Here is a 17,583-nt window from a genome sequence, read left to right as displayed (position 1 = left end):
CTACAAGTTAAGTACTTTCCCTTTTTTCTATGTTCAATCGAATTCAAGTGACTGTTGTTAGCAGATAAACATTACGTCTTGTATGATGATATCAAATTTGAATTGTTTACTTCTGTTTATTTGTAATTAGAACTATTACAGTTTCAGTTATGTATACTGTCAATGAGACCATCACTAGCCTTTGGCTATGGGACCATACAGTTTGTGCTTATTTTGTATAAGATATGAGTGCAATAAAGATCACTCATTCATTCATTCATCAAAGTGTGCGAGGACTGGTGGCTTCTGACGGCGTTGCCGCAGCTTGTCGAATGATTTTTGCTGTTCATCATTTCATACGAATGTGATGTCTTCTCTGGTAAGGCGTGTCAACGGCGAGGTAATGCACCAGAAGTTCTCAATGAAGCGTCGGTAGTACGCACGCAGTACTAAAAATCGTCTGACTGCTTTTTTGTCACTTGGCGCTAGAAAATATTTAACGGCAGCTTTTTTTTTAGGGTCGGGCCGCACACCTTCACTGCTGACAAGGTGCCTCGGGAACAGAAGCTCTTCGAAGCCGAAGTGGCATTTTTCCGGCTTAAGCGTTAGTCCGGTGGAATGAATAGCTTAATATACTGAGTGCAGTTGCCTAACGTGTTCGCCGAATGTGGCAGAAAATATGATGACATCTTCTAAATACACTAAGCACGTCTGCCACTAGAGGCCTGATAGTACGGTGTCCATTAGCCGCTGAAATGTTGCCGGTGCTGAGCACAAGCCAAATGGAAGTAACTTAAATTCAAAAAGGCTATCAGGTGTCACGGAAGCTGTTTTCTCCCGATATATTTCATCTACTTCTATCTGGCAATATTCACTCCTTAGATCCATTGATGAGAAATAACGCACATGCTGTAGTCGATCGAGTGAATCGTCGATACGAGGGAGTGGGTAGACGTTTTTTTTCGTCACCTGATTCAGCTTGCGGTAATCCACGCAGAAACGAAAGGTGCCGTCTTTTTTTTCTTCACTAATGCAACCGGCGAAGCCCAAGGACTTTTCGACGGCTGAATAACGTCATCTTTAAGCATTTTTCGTGCCTGGTTTTTGATTGCTTCAGGTTCCCGCGGAGCTACCCGGTACAAGTTTTGCCTGAAGGATCGGGTCATGTCGTCTGTTATAATTCGATGTTTCGTCAGTGGCGTTTGACGGACCCTGAACGTCGAAGAGAAACATTATTCAAACTGGTTAATAAGCTGCAGGATACTTTGCTTCTGCACCGGCAGCAAACTTGGACCAATATAAAAAGATAGAGCTACGGGGGGCCAATCAGTTGAATTATCTCTCTTAAGAGTTAGGCAGTCTGTCATCTCGGCGAGCTCTTCCATGTACGCGACTGCCATGCCCCTCGTTAGATGTCGGCGTTCAGAACTGAAGTTTGTAACAAGGACGTGCGTGTGTCCGCATTTTATGCTCATGACGTCTCTTGCAATAGATAAACTATGGCTGAATTGTAGTGCTGGAATTTTTTCGGCGATGTTTTCAGAATTGCTCGACGTCTCACATGTCACAGCCACGAGTGCACTCGACCATGGTGGGATGGTCACATCGTCATTGAAGACGCGCAAAGATTTAAGTCGCTGGTCTGTACTGGGCCTATATTCAAAATGTAACCGATCTCTCAGGAATGTTGATAACGACGCCGTTTTCACGCAGAAAGCCCATGCCCAAAATCAGGTCTTTGCAGCATTCCGGTAAAATTACAAAAGTAGCAACTAAATCTGAACTGCCGATATTAATTCGAGTGGTACATTTGCCCGCCGGCGTTACAGATTGACCTCCTGCGGTTCTTATGTGCGGGCCCGTCCATATTGTTCTGACTTTCTTTACGCAGTAGGTGAATTTACGGCTGACAATAAAGAAGTCCACGCCAGTATCTACCAGCGCTGTTATCGGGCGTCCGTCTAAACAAATGTATATAGATTTGCGCTTACGATTTCCGTTGATGTCGGTGGCGTCGGATCGTTCTTGGTATCGTCTGTCGTATGATCCGTGGTATCATGCGTCGTATCGCGTCGTAGTGAAGATGTTGGGGGTGTGGTAGTATCTCGATGGGCGGCAACCTCCCCCCCAAAGTTCGCTTCCGTTAGTTTCCCCGACGAGGGCTAGTATACCTACCCCTGACCACCTCGGAGTAACTACACTGCTGCGGCGAGTTAGGTGCAGGTGAAGGAGAGCGGGGTCGACGATACGACACATCGGGTTGCGGTGCTTGCGGGCCTGCACTGCTGTCACAGCCGTTATCAAAATAAGCACGAGGGGAGGTTTGTAGAAAGTTCTGAAGTCTATCGTCATGGTATGGGCAAATGAGAAAAACATGGTCGGCTTCTCCGCAATGGAAGCAAAGTAGTCGACGGTCAACGGTGTGCCACAAGTCCGTCTTACGGATGAATGGTCGACGGGTGGGCACCCTTTGTGACCAAGATGCAATGTCAGCGGAGTGTACACTCCAAGGCAAAATTAGAGAGAGAGAGAGAGATGAAGATGCAAGGAAAGGCAGGGAGGTTAACCAGATGCACATATGGTTTGCTACCCTGCACTGGGGAAGGGATAAAGGGGAGAAAAGAGGTTGCAGAAAGATGAGAAGGTACACACAATCACGAGCACACTCGGGGAGCACACACAGTCTACAGGCGGTCGCTCAGGTTTGTTGACTTAAGGTAAAGTAGCAGTGCTTTAGTTGCTTTCTGCGCAACTGAGGCAGATGCCCAAGGTCCTAGTATCTTCTGCACACAAAATGGTCCGGGGTCAAGTCGATTCAAAACCATCCGGAGCTGGCATCGCTGTGTGTCGTAGCAAGCGCAGCTGCACAGGACGTGTTCCATGGTCTCTTCAGCTCCGCAGTAGTCTCATGTAGGAGTGTCTGCCATACCAATGCGAAAGCAGTACACCTTTGTAAATGCAACACCCAACCAAAGGCGGCATAACAGTGTCGCATCGGAGCGGGAAAGTTGTGATGGTAGCTTTAGCTTGAGCGAAGGATCCAGTTCATAAAATTGACACCTTTGGAAGCTGGTAGACGACCAGAACGTGCGTGTGAGATCTCGAGCCAGCAGGTAAAGTTGTCTTGCTGCATCATTCCTTGATAGAGGAATCGGGACTACACGGGTTTCTTCATGGGCTGAGCGGGCTGCATCATCGGCTAATTGATTTCCGGTAATACCGATATGTCCAGGCAGCCATTGATATATAATATCATGCCCTCGTGCTAGAGCTTCATGATGGCAATGTCTTATTTCTTGTACCAGATGGTCATGACTCCTCCTACGCATGGAAGACTGCAAACTCTGAAGCGCTGCCTTCGAATCACAGAATATGACCCACTTTCCTAGACGTTCTTGAGCGAGATATTGTAAAGCAGCCCTTATAGCAGCAAGCTCTGATGCCGTAGATGTAGTCATATGCGACAACTTAAACTTGATTGTCATTTCTGCAGCCGGAATTACAGCGGCACCTGATGAGCTGCTGGATGAGACGGACCCATCAGTGTATATCTGCGTTCGGTCTGAGTACAACTCATGTAATAATAGCAGTGTTGCTTGCTTCAATGCTACTCCGGAGTGACTGCTTTTCTTTTTGATTCCCGGAATTTCTAGACGTACTTGCGGCTGGTCGAGGCACCACAAAGAACATGCCGTTCTTGCAGCTGGCGTATATCCTGATGGAATGCTGTTTAGGTGCTTGGCTATGACGTCTGAAAACGTAGCACGTGGCCTTCCGGAAGGTAGAAGGGCCAAGTGGTGGTCGGGGACACGGCTAGCATGTCAAATGTGCGCTCTGAGGCAATCCACAACTATATATGTCCTGACCGGATGGTCTTTGGCAAGCATGATTGTGGCATAAGTAGAAGCGCATCGGGGCAGTCCTAGGCAGATACGCAGTGCCTGACCCTGCAAACTCTCCAATGAATGAGTATTCGATTTGCAAGTGTTAGTCAGTACCGGCAAGCTGTAGCGCAATAGACCCAGAAATAGGGCCCTGTACAGCTGTAGCATGGAGGCCACAGAAGTTCCCCATGCTTTACCGCACAAGAATTTCATGATATGCACAATAGATAGCAGTCTCTTCTTCAAGTACGCACAATGTGGGCTCCACGAAAGACTTCTGTCGATTATTATGCCCAGGAAACGATGCGTCCGTGCATATTTGACACTCTGCCCATTGATGTAAACAGGGTATGGCGTCATTGGTTTGCGTGTAAACGCCATCAACGCGCACTTCACAGTTGATATATTTAGGCCTTGTTTCTGAAGGTAGGCTGTTGTGAGGGTTGCTGCCCGCTGTATTCGTGCACGCACCTGAGGGCGAGTAACTGCAGCACTCCAGAGGCAAATATCATCGGCGTATATGGATAGGCACACCGACTTTGGCAGAACCTTCACCAGACCGATGAGGGCCACATTGAACAATGTGGGGCTTAAAACACCTCCCTGAGGTACTCCGCAGTAGGTTTAATGTTGGGCAGTTGTACCCTCATATGTTTGTACAAAGAAACCCCTGCCAGTTATATAATCTTTTATCCATTGAAACATTCGTCCACCAATGCCCATTGCTGCGAGAGAAGTGAGGATGGCATCGTGAGCAACATTATCATATGCACCCTTCACGTCAAGAAAGAGTGCCACTGATATGCGCTTGCGACTTTTTTCTTGTTGAACAAATGTCGATAAGTCAAGGACACAGTCAATGGAGGAGTGGCCCCGACGAAAGCCTGCCATGCAAGAAGGGTATTTGGTGTATCGTTCCAAGTACCACTCGAGACGAAATATAACCATTCTTTCCATCACTTTTCCGAGGCAGCTTGCGAGGGCAATAGGGCGATACGCTGTCAAGTCCAATGGTGATTTTCCCGATTTCAAAAGTGGTATTAATCGACTTATTTTCCATTCTCGGGGAACACTGCCGCTGAGCCAGGAGTTGTTGAAGCATGTTAAAAGTTCTTTTCTGGCTTTTTGTCCAAGGTGTCCCAACGCACTATAAGTAATACCATCAGGACCTGGCGATGACATGCGCTTAGAAGCGACTAACGCACTTTCCAGTTCTTCCATGGTGAACGGAATGTCCATTTCTGGTAATCGCGTCTCAGGAACGATCACGGCGTCGATGCTCTCGTTCATAATATTCCCGGCAACTCTCGTGCAAAAATTAAGTGAAAAAGGAGTAATGGGGCCCAATATGCGCACGCGATGAACGGATAGGCCGTTGAGGAGCAACCGCAGAGGGAAGCGTGCCACGTGCAAACCAGTTAGTCTCCAAACACGCTTTAAAGAGATGAACCGCCCGGGAAATCTAGGCAGCGCGAAAAGCGTTGCCAGGGTCTCTAACCGTCCTCCTCTCCTGGCTCAGTCTTTCCCGGTATTTTGCTGGCGGCGGTTCGCGTTGCGTCGCGCTCGGAGTGCTCGACCTCGGCCGCCTGGATTCGACGATCTAGGAATTACGACGTGGTGCTCATGTGTACGCTTGGATGAGCGTGCGCTGCTGCTTTTACGTTTCGCCGCACCCATGAAGTCTGGAGCAGGTCTCGACACGTCACCACGCCACGCTGTATGTCTCTGGCCTCAAGGTAGTCACGACCAACACACGACAGCAACTGTTGGGAAGTCCAAAATGGAGGTCGAGAAGACAGCAGGTCTATCGGATACATTACTTTAGTCCGACTTAGGGGAGAAATCAGCGCTGGATTCTTTCGCAGTAGGTGATCATTCTTTAGTCTACTCTACTTGTCACGTGTGCGATACAGATCGCGCTTACCGGCAACGGGCGCGGTCGTGTTGTATATCGCACGCACGAAATGCACCGCGAAGGTCAGCTTGGGCGTCTGCAGTTCACCTGTGCTTTGCGACCGCCTGGAAATTGGCCGCCATTGTCGTCGGTCTTCCGCAAGCTTGCTCATCAAGTGCTCGCCTGTCTTCGCCGCCACGATGAGCTCCAGGCTCATGATATTAGGCTGAGACCTCGTCGCTGTGTTGGGAGTCGTCGAAAACACGTTGTGGGTTCTCGTAACGAGCTTGGTTGTATGTCGCACGCTGGCACGCTGTAAGTGCACCAGCACGGGCTGATGGGGCTTTCGCTAGCATCGGAACTTGGTGAAAATCGGTCACCATTACAGTTGGCTTCCCCGTTAGTCGGTCGCAAGCAGCTCGGTGCCATCCGTTTGCCGTGGCGGCGGACTCGTGTTTGCGTGCTGCACTCACTCGAGTTTGTGGTAACGGGCCGCATTACCGTCGATTTCTTCGGCACTAGCTCCAAACCAGCTCGGCGCTGTTCGTGGCGGCGGCCAAGCGTACGCTCGCTCTCCTGTTCGAAGTTCGCTGGCGGCAGACACTCCGCGTGCAGCGCCATATTTGGTCTCGCGTTCGCTTGCTCGAGCTGAACGACTTCGCTCGCTTAGAACTCGCCGACTTGTAGACAGCATGGTGGTTCGCGGATTTCTGGCTGCAGCCACCGCTCTTAAGCTGTTGCACTACAGGGATCGAAATGAGTCTTCGGCGATGTGTGACATCATGGTGAAATTATTAGCATGTCATATGTCACGTATCTTTTCATTTTACCTTGCACGTATTTCTCATCTGCATTCGTATTCATCCTCTGTCACGTGTGACTGACTATTTTACATACTTGTTGTGCAGCCATGGGCACACACCATGCTGCAGGCAGTGTGCGCTGGCGTCTGCGATGCCTGTCATCCATCTTTTTCGTCAGAGCAGCTTCAGAAGAACTGTATGAGATGTGAAGGTAAACTTATTTGTGTGTCATATTTTACGCGCATGTTTTGTATTAACTTGCACGTACTTGTGATATGTGTGCGTCTTCATCTTCTGTCACGTGTGTCTAACTATTTTTACAATCTATTTGTACGTACAGCCAAGGGAACGCAAGAGGCAGAAGGCTGCGTGCACTGGCGTCTGCAATGTCTGTCATCTATCACTTCCGTCGGAGAAGCTCCACAAGGAGAGAACAAGATGTGACAACGAGAGTGAATTTGTACACTTCACCGTGAATTCACTTAAAGGAATGGAGAAACTTCATGTGTATTTAGAAAAATTAAAGACTCCGATCTCTCACTTTTGTCTTTCGATGTTGCCGTGACTGCGAAAGCAGTTATACATAGGCGGCTAACTACTTTTTCGCGTGTTCATCTCTGCGCTATTCGTTGGTCACTGTGCAGAAAAACAAGCAAAAAAAGTATTAGGCTTGACGGAAAATAAGTATAAAAAACAATGTTTGCAGGAGATAAGAACTTTATCCAATTGGAGTATTTGAGTGGATCAACCGTTCGTCCGGCGAGGTGCAAATGTAAGGACTAATGGTTGCCCAGTAAGGTGTAAATGGGGGGATTAACAGTTGTCCTATAAGGTGCAACTGTGAGGACTAAATATTAGTCCTTTGAGGGGAACTGTTGGGCTAACGGTTACTAAGGTGTAAATGTGAGGACTAAATGTCAGTCCCTTGAGCTCGCCTGTGGGGACTAACTGTTAGACCCGGTGCCGTTAGTCCTTAAAGAGATTAATGATTGCGGCAGCCCCATTAGCCCCCAAAAGGACGAACCACACACCTTTTTAACACCCTTTTGCCTTGGAGTGTACATCGGCGATGTTTGCATAGGCACGTTAGGCTGTGGATACGGCAGCGGCGGATTGGAAGCTGGGGCCCACGGCTCGTTGTAAGGTCCTTGGCTGACGTCGTGATAAGCCTGTGGTGACGAGTTGTACGTCATTGGAGTGGGTCGATGGACGGCCGAGGCGTAGCTTACAGACCACTGATCTGACAGCGATTCGGGCAACGAAAATGCCTGGCGGAGTTCTTGCCGCACAACTTCTGCAACGCAAGCCACGGTATTTTCTTGCGGAGTCACAAGGAGGTTTCGGATCTCCTCACGAATGAGCTCACTCAGAGAACACTCAATGCTGGCAGTCAAAGCAGAGAGGCTGATAGATGTGTTGTTTGGTTGGTCGTGGTATCGGCGCCGTTGCTGCAGTGCACGCTCGATTGTCGTAGACGTTTTGATAAATTCCGCTACGCTTGTTGGCGGGTTGCGTAGGCTACCGGCAAACAGTTCTTTGACGCCCCTCATCAAATGTTGGAGTTTCTTACCTTGAGGCATCTTGGGGTCAGCCTGCCAAAATAGGCGGGTCATGTCCTCCGCAAACATGGTGACGCTCTCGTTTGGTTTTTGTATGCGTGCCTCGATGAGCTGCTGAGCAGAATCACGGCGGTTGGTGTTTGCGAACGTCCCGAAATTTTGCTGCCGAAATTCATCCCACAAAGGCAGTGTTGACTCGTGGTTCTCGTACCACGTACGAGCGCTGTCTGCCAAAGCAAAGTAGACGCACGATAGCTTTTGTTCAGTGGGCCAGCGGTTGGCCATGGCGACTCGCTCATACTGGGCTAACCAGTCCTCAACGTCTTCTGAATCTCACCGTTGGAGGTCTTTTATTTGAGGCTGATCAACAGTAAGCTGTTAAGGCCCTCCCGCAGCTATTTCTCCAGACACGGTGTGTTGCTGAAGAAGTTCGAGGGGGATTGCCTCGGCACTAAGGCCTCACTGTCAACGACTGTAGCGGTGGACAGGAGTATGCACTGCAGGAACGGGTTGCGGTGGCGGACTCGAAGTGCCAGGGCCTGGAGGTGTCCCAAGCATCAGTTGAAGAATCCAGCACCTGCACCAATGTAGCGAAGCGCAAAGAAAAATATCAGGATGCAGTACGATAGTGTGACCAGGAAAAACAAAGGTCTGTATTAACAGAACGAAATAATATATATATATATATACGAGCCCTTAAGTACACACTGGCAGACTTGGAGTCTTGAGGTTGTATACGAGGGACTATTTATTGGTCAGCTGCCCCCCCGTAATAAGTTCACGTGCTACGTGAACTCAAACAGACTCCAAAGAGTGTGCTACCCTCACCGACATGGTTTCTCGTAGCGCTGACTGACTCTCCCGCGTTTAAATTCACATATAAAACCCAATAAAGTGGCTGTGGGGATAGCCGCCGTGGTAGCTCAGTGGTAGAGCTTCGAACGCGTTATTCGAAGGTCGCAGGTTTGGTTTCTGCCCACGGCAAGTTATCTTTTCACCCACTTTTCTTTCTTCATATTTACATTACAATTCGGTCTAATATCTCCACCTATACTTTCCTTGGCGTTATTGTCTGTTCGATCTTATTAATATTGTTTAAAACATGGAACAACGAGCCCTAAAGTACTTAAGTATACACTTTGTTCCTTATATATATATATATATATATATATATATATATATATATATATATATATATATATATATATATATATATATATATATATATATATATATATATATATATATATATATATATATATATATATGCGTCGATTTACTGCCGAAAAATGTGGGAAAAGGGGGACGGTCGTTATCCACGTACGAATAATAGGAATATAAACAACACTTGCGGACGTAAGAAAGTAAACACTACCATGAAAAGGTGATTATGAAGAGATGAATTAGCGGCTAAAAGCAAAGTTTTTGCACGTGGTGGCTGCATTTTGATGGGGGTGATGTGGGTGAGGCCGGTGCATTGTGCGACTATGACTGCACGTTAAAGATAAGCAGGAGTCAACACTTTCGGAGCTCTCCCCAACGACGTCCCTAGTTGTCATATCGTTTAGCATGTAAAATATGGAATAATAATAATAATAATAATAATAATAATAATAATAATAATAATAATAATAATAATAATAATAATAATAATAATAATAATAATAATAATAATAATAATAATAATAATAATAATAATAATAATAATAATAATAATAATAATAATAACAATAATAATAATAATAATAATATCATTATTATTATTCTTTTTTACTGCAACATAACGCCGTCGTCAAATGCAGAGACAACGTCACCTCTGTCTGTCAAACGATCATCCCGTTGAAGTTTCACGTTCCTACATCTCTCTTGTTCATCCTGACAATTTCCACCCACCATTTGATGCAAGATTACCTGTATGTACCGAAACTACGAGCTACAGGAACCATTTTAACCAATCTTTAAGATTTGCTTGGAAGAGAGGTGACTACATGGGCTTTTGTCAGTAGTTGTCAGCCGTTGATTGGCCACAGGTTACTGACAAACCAAATGTCAATGACCAAGTTGAGCAGTTTGCGGAGCTTGTATTAAACAGCTTACGCGAGATTATTCAGCAACATACACCTAAACATTGTAAACATACCCCCTCGTTCTCCCCTGATCTTATAAGTGCACTGAAGTATAATTATCACGTGCGCAAAAAGGTCGAATGTTCTCCATTTAGCAAGTGGAAGAACGAGTTCAGACTTTTACTAACTCTCCCTAAGCGACAATATAAACGGGACCACAGTTCGTATATTGCATTAGTAGAAAAAAAATCTGCCCCACCACGGTGTTCTTGAGGCTAAGGTACTCAGCTGCTGACCCGCAGATTGTGGGATAAAATCCCGGCTGCAGCGTCTGCATGCATTTTCGATGGATGCCGAAATGCTGCAGGCCCGTGTGCTTAAATTTGGGTGCCCGTTAAGAACCCCAGGTGGTCGAAATTTCCGGATCTCTCTACTACGGCGTCTCTCATAACCATATGGTGGTTTTGAGACGTTAAACGCCACATGTCAATAATTCAGAAAAAAAATCTTCCTGAGATTACAGCTCAATTATGGAAGTATATGTGCAAGTGGTCTAGGAAAAGTGGGGAGTGTTTCAGAGTACTGGACTCAGACAGTCTCGAAGCGCAAGCCATTGCTGACTGTTTTATAACGCATTTTTCATCTGTTTATCTGGTATCAGACTATAGGACTCAGATAAGACAAGATAGGAAGTTAGCACATGTACTGGTCTGTCGCTGGATGAAAGCTCATCTGCTCATGCATTGATTGATTGATTTGTGGGGTTTAACGTCCCAAAACCACCATTTGATTATGAGAGACGCCGTAGTGGAGGGCTCCGGAAATTTTGACCACCTGGGGTTCTTTAACGTGCACCCAAATCTGAGTACACGGGCCTACAACATTTCCGCCTCCATCGGAAATGCAGCCGCCGCAGCCGGGAATCGAACCCGCGACCTGCGGGTCAGCAGCCGAGATCTGCTCATGCATTAGGCGCTTAAAACCATCCTTATCGTGTGGCCCAGATGGCATCCCTCCCCCCATACTGAAGGCTTATCGTAGTATATTTGCCCCAGTACTGACTATATTTAATAGCTGTCTTAACGCTTTCACAATGCTCAGCATGTGAAAAACTGCACATGCTCTTCTAGTATTCAAGTCGGGATGCAGAACTGATATTTCTCATTATCGCCCGATTTCTCTACTGTCTGCCATGTCGAAGATTTTTGAGCTGTCTCTTCATAACATATTGTATGTTAGCGTGAAAATTTCACTAATTCCTAATCGACATGGTTTTCTCTCTGGTCACCCAACTATCACAAAGCTTGCTAGTTTAATAACGCAAATCTCCCCACGTATTTCTTAAAAAGGACAGGTTCACATAAGCTCCTGTGACCTGAGGACGGCGTTTGACGTAGTCAGCCCCTGACTGTTTTTTGGCAAACATGCCAAATTTGATGTTGACTACTCAGTCGTGAATCTCCTGCACAGCTGTCTGCTTAATATGTTATGTTGCCGTAAATTGCCAAACATTTTCTTTGTAGAAAGTGAATATAGAGTTTCTCAAGGGTCGGTATTAGGCCCACTCGTATTTTCAATTTCTTTTGCAATTCGGCACTTTTAAAGACGATAGTCTTTCTTGGGGACCATCGACGGAAAATTTTTTGATCTGTCTGTCTGTTTGTCTGTACAGTTGTCTGTTTGTCCGCCCTTAACAATACTCTAAACGGCTCCTAAAGATACCCCAAACGGCCCACCCTATCCAAAGCATCCACCAATATTGCTGGCTCAGCGTTCATACTTGTGCGATTGTCGATTATAAAGCAAATACTGCGCATATCTGAGGCACTATAACAACGCGTGAATATTCCGTATGTGTGTTTTTTACTAGAAAATGTATACATAAGTGATCGTAAGGACCGTAGCGTTTATCACGCTTCGTTGACAATGCAATGCTTGCACCAAAAGGCAAAAGTTTCCAACTCTTTGCTAAGACGGCACGGTGGTGGCTCCTACCCGTCGCCTCACGTTCTACACCTAATCAGTTCTGAGATGGGCGTGCACGCCCGTCTCAGAGCCGCACGTTTCGTTTTCTAATATAACTGCCAGATAGCACTCATGTCTTACTTGTGACGTGACTTGATGCGCTCGTTCACCTCCGCTGCACGCTCGAGGCATTCTAACGCAGCGGCTCCAGAATACCATTCACCAACTTTCTTGCGCAGAAGATCAAATAAACGTTTTGTTCACTGTCTCCTGACGCAAGACTACCATCTTTCGACGACATTGGCAGTGTAATATGCAGCTACGGGGCCATTTTTTTCTTGTATACCGATGACATCAAGATACTTAAGAAAATTTATTCAGGTAATGACTATCACTTGCTGCAGTCAGATTTGTGTTCTTTCTCTTAATGGTGTGACAACAATACCCTTTCCCTGAAAACCTCAAAGACCAAATTTATGAGTTTTTTTCGCAAATAAATTGTCCTATCATGTTCATACGCAGTGAAAACCGTGTCGGTATGTAAGGTTTAGGATTTCAGTGATCTTGCCGTTCTTTTTGACAGTATGCTAAATTTTTCTGCTCACACCTTTAGCGTACTTCCATGCGTGACTTTCGTTCTCTCGGCAGAGTTTGCAGAATTTCTCGAGAACTCGGTTATTCTACAGCCTTCTATGAATTCCACACTGCAATATTTCTTCTTCAACTTGAGTATGCATATGCGATCTGGAATGGCATTGCTAAATCTGTCAGTCACGCTATTGAGCGTGTCCAGAAAAAATCATAAGCATTTACATCTATCTCTTCGCTATATACGACACTGTATGCTGTTCTAACTCTGCAAAATTATTATCATTGCCATCACTTCACTGTCGATGAAATTGCAAAGACCTGTTATTTCTTTACAAACTACTTCAAGGTCCTGCCCTTTTCTTCTCAGTTGTAAAAATTTTCGAATTCCATGTAAGTTAACAAGAGCGAATTAACCATTTCCTGTACCCGCGAACATCTTTTAGCACTCAACCACTTACAGAATACGAAAACTCTATTAGGTGAACTTTCAAGATCTTGATGTTTTTCACATCCCACTTCCATTGTTTTTCATCTCATCTGCAAGGGTAGGATGACCTTTGTGCGAATTAAATAAAGTTTGTTCATCGTCATTAGCTTTGCACTATTTTAAGATAACGTTTTTTCGAAATGTACAGATTCTTCCCTTTTCGATCTTTTGAGGAAGCTTTGCAAGTAGTTGGTCGGTGGTCTACTGCTAATGGTCTGCACATAAATGCAAAAAAAAAAAACAAAATCTGTCTTTTTTAGGTTGAGAGGTATGGAAATTCATCCTCACCAATCATTAATACTTGACGGAATACCTGTCAAAAACACGGAGAAACATAAAGTTCTACGCGTGACTTTTTTCTGTTCATATGACATGACCGTATCATGTCGAATCATTGGCCAAAACATTATTGCGTGCTGCTGGTGTTCTATCACCATGTCGGCATTTTCTTCCGGAAAAAGCTAAGGTGCAGATATACTACTGTCTGTTTGCCTTGCACATAAATTACTGCCTACTTGTTTGGGGCACCATAACCTTGGGCAACATAAAATCAATTAATTCATTGCAAAAAAGAGCCGTGCGCTGTATTGCAAATGTTTCACGCAGTATGTCTGCAGGTTCTTTGTTCCACCGCTAGAAGATAACCGGTATAAAACATATGTACTTTCGACTAATTATTAACTACTTCTTTGTTAAAGACTTGCCAAACCTAAGTATACAACATACGGATTCACGGGCCCGAAGTGCGGACAAATGGCTTGTTCTTCGTTCTTGCACAAACTATTTTTTACACTCCCTTGGATACAAATTACCCTTTTTGCTTAATAAATACGAAAGTATACATCTAGTGTCCCTAACTATCCGGTGTCTTCAAAAATAGAAGTGCGTGAATTTTTTTCACCCTTGCATACTGTTTTTGTAGTATGTTTTTATTATGTATAATACGTCACTTGAAGAAAATAATTCTGGTGACATATAAATTTGCACTTTATACTATAGTATTACACTTTGTATCGCGTTCATGAGTGTTCTTCATGAGTGAATATACAGTTATTTAATTTGCTCTAAGCCTGTTTGTAGCACTGCTCTGTTTATATAATACTCTTCTAATTTTTTTCATTTGTCATTTGTAAATGCTTTTTTTGTAAAAGTTTGTATTCCCAAGCTGCTGCCATGCATGCGGCCCTTCAGGGATTCTCAAGTAGTTCTTTAACCACTTCTCGCCTGAGAGACCTCCAACTTGCTGAAAAAAAAAATACGTTGAAAATGTTAAAAATAAATAAATAAATAAAAATATTTATCAATATGAGAGATGTCGTTGTGCAGGGCTCTGGAAAGTTCGACCACCTGATACTTTAAAGTGTACATAAATCTAAGTAAACGGGCCTCAAGCATCTCCCCCCCCCCCCCCCCACTAAAATGCGTCCAACACGACCAGAATTCCACCACGTGACCTATGTGTCATGTGTCGAGAATCCCAACCACAAGATCACCGCGGCAAGTATTGATAGAAACGCAATTAACTATCACGTGGCAACACGTCTGCACTAAATGAGATACCTACCGATAATATGGATCATGAATTTGGGCTTATTTGAAGTCAAGTCACGAAACGCTCCGTTCTCTGGTTTATATATAAACCATCGACCCCATATAAGGGATCGATGGTCGTCTACGCTATGTCAATGGACCTTTCTACATCGCCAGTACTTATTGACGAGCGCCTTTGAGCGCTATGGGGATTCTCCTTACAGTCTACGTGCTAACGAAAACTTGAAATATACAAGCACTAAGCATCTTGAAGTACTTCGTATATTTAAGACCAATTTGTTGGGTATGTCCTTCAGCACTTTATAAGATGTAGTCAGCTCATTTGCGAAATACAAAGACGCACTGAGACTATGGCAATCACCAGAGGTGGCCACTGAGAAGACAGCTTGCTTTCCTCGTGTATATGATTATTATCTAAGTGCTTTAAGAAAACCTTGACAATTTTTGTTCAGATATGATGCGTTAAATGAAAGCAGCACACGCAGGTAATAAATCTGAAGCCATTCCATTATTCTGAGCACTTCGGTTTCAAGCCTACAGAAAGGTAACGGTGCTGCTTATAGTTAAAACTTGGAGATGGTCCCGGTTCATGACCTGGCAATATAAACCAGGTCTTGGGTGAACATTTTTTTAAGTGCGCAGTGATGAGACAAACACAAACGGCGCATTCGAGGTTGCCAAACAGAAACTTGAACTTATGATAAAGTCTTATTAGCGAGCACAGTTTTCCTAAATACTCGAAGCTACAGCATTAACATTGACATTGATTTAAAGCGGTTATTTAGGCACATTGCTTAAGAGCCATACTTTCATTGGTGAAGGGCCTCCATGTGGTTGCATATATATAATCTTGCCATAAATACATCGGCTGAAGTTTGGTGCGGCATCAACAGTACAAGGCGAGGCAAGGAGCAAGCAAACAAGAAAGAATAGGACGGGACAGGGAGGATAGCCTGTACTCAGACGTAATTCGTCGTTATTTCTATCCGGAAACAGGTGGTCTGACTGCTTGCTCAGTAAGCATTTTTATTGATTTGAAGTTTTATCTCTCAACAATATTTTCAGATTGGTTTTAGTTTCAATACTTTAAGCATCCTGCCACCCGGTTGTTCGCCCATCTTCCTTTGAGGGTGAGCGCCAACCATATGAGGTCATCATCATCATCATCAGTTCTCAGCTCAACTGGCTACGCTGTGCTGGGTAACGGGAACCTAAGCACATGATCACGTTGCTAAACAAGTGACGCGTAGGTACTTCGCAGTGTTATTATCTTCGAATTCAATGGTATCCTTGGAAGCGTGAAGTAGAACAGCTATACAAAGATATAGAACCAGCAATGAGATAAGGGTGCAACAAGTACCACTTAATCATGCCAGATTTCAATTCAAAAGTAGGAACAAAATAAATTGGGGAAAAGGCAGTCGGTAATTATTGTATTGACCTTATGAACAGCAGAGGAGAGATATTGGTGGCGTTCGCCGAGCGGAACAGGCTTTGATTATTTAAAATCTTTTTTTTTTCTGGAAGCGTAAAAATAGAAAGTGGACATGGAAAACCCTTAACGGACTAACAAAAAACGAAATATATTTTATTTCATGAGGAAAGCCAGGCATAATACAGCACATTAGTGCCAAAAAGCAGGTAAAGTGCAGTGACCATATGTTTGGAACGGCGAAAATAGCGCTTAATTTGTTAAGACCTTGAGCAAGATTATGGATATAAAAATACAACCCAACCTGGAAGTATAGTAAGAACAAAATTAGAACTCTTTCAGATTATGATCAAAAACAAATACGCAGCTTTAAGAGAAATGGATAACACGGACACAGAGGGGACGAACAAAACAGTAACTGGACTGATATCTGAAGCAACTATTGAAGTTCGAGGTAACGCACCAAGACATAAACTGGCCAAGCTTTTCCAATCTAACTTTTGCCATAAAGAACTACCATGTCCGAGCGGTAGACACAGCAGTGAAAAAGGGCACCAACATCAAAAATGCAAAGTGGCTTTGTATAGGAAGAAACAAAATACACGCCCTCAAAGAAAAGTAGTGAAATATTATCAGCAACTTCAATGACATAGTTCGAGTGGCAGAACAGTTCTGCGCTGAACTAAGTAGTTCGAAAATAAGTCATCCAACCTCGAGATAAAAGAGCGAAGAGAAACATACGGAAGTTCCGTATGTAACCTCCGACGAGATTAGAAAGGCCATACGGGTTATGCCACGCTAAAAAGCAGCTGACGATGGAATAAGAGTCGGTCCAATTAGGGACGCACGAGAATTTACTTGTAGAAGACTATCTACACGTTATACTTATGGCGGAAACGATTTAAGTGAGCTGGAAAAATGCCAATATTATACTAATACTTAAGAAAGGAGACATTAAGGACATAAAAAACCACAGGACCATCCGCTTACTTTCAGTGATGTAACAAATATTTACGAAAGTAATACCAAACAGGAATATAGTAATGACTGATTTTAACCAACCCCCCCCCCCCCCAAAAAAAAAAAACAAGTTGGGTTCATGAAAGGCTACTCTATAACAGATCATACTCACCTGATAAAGCAGTTAAGTGAAAAAGCTGCTGAATACAACGAACCCCTCTTCTTAGGCTTCATAGACTACGAAAAGGCATTTGACTCGAAAGATATGAAAGATATCGGCAGTTTTAAAAGCAATAAATTGGCGAGAAGTACCTCAATTGTATTTTAATACCTTAACTGTCATCCACAAAGGAAATGCTAAATCCCCAATGTTCACAGCTGGCTTGGAAAAAGTGTTTAAAACTGCTTGACT

The sequence above is a fragment of the Rhipicephalus microplus genome, chromosome X (genome assembly GCF_043290135.1).
Source record: "Rhipicephalus microplus isolate Deutch F79 chromosome X, USDA_Rmic, whole genome shotgun sequence".
Classification (NCBI taxonomy): Eukaryota; Metazoa; Arthropoda; class Arachnida; order Ixodida; family Ixodidae; genus Rhipicephalus; species Rhipicephalus microplus.
The sequence above is the reverse complement of the archived record's forward strand: the minus strand, read 5'-3'. Positions refer to the sequence as shown.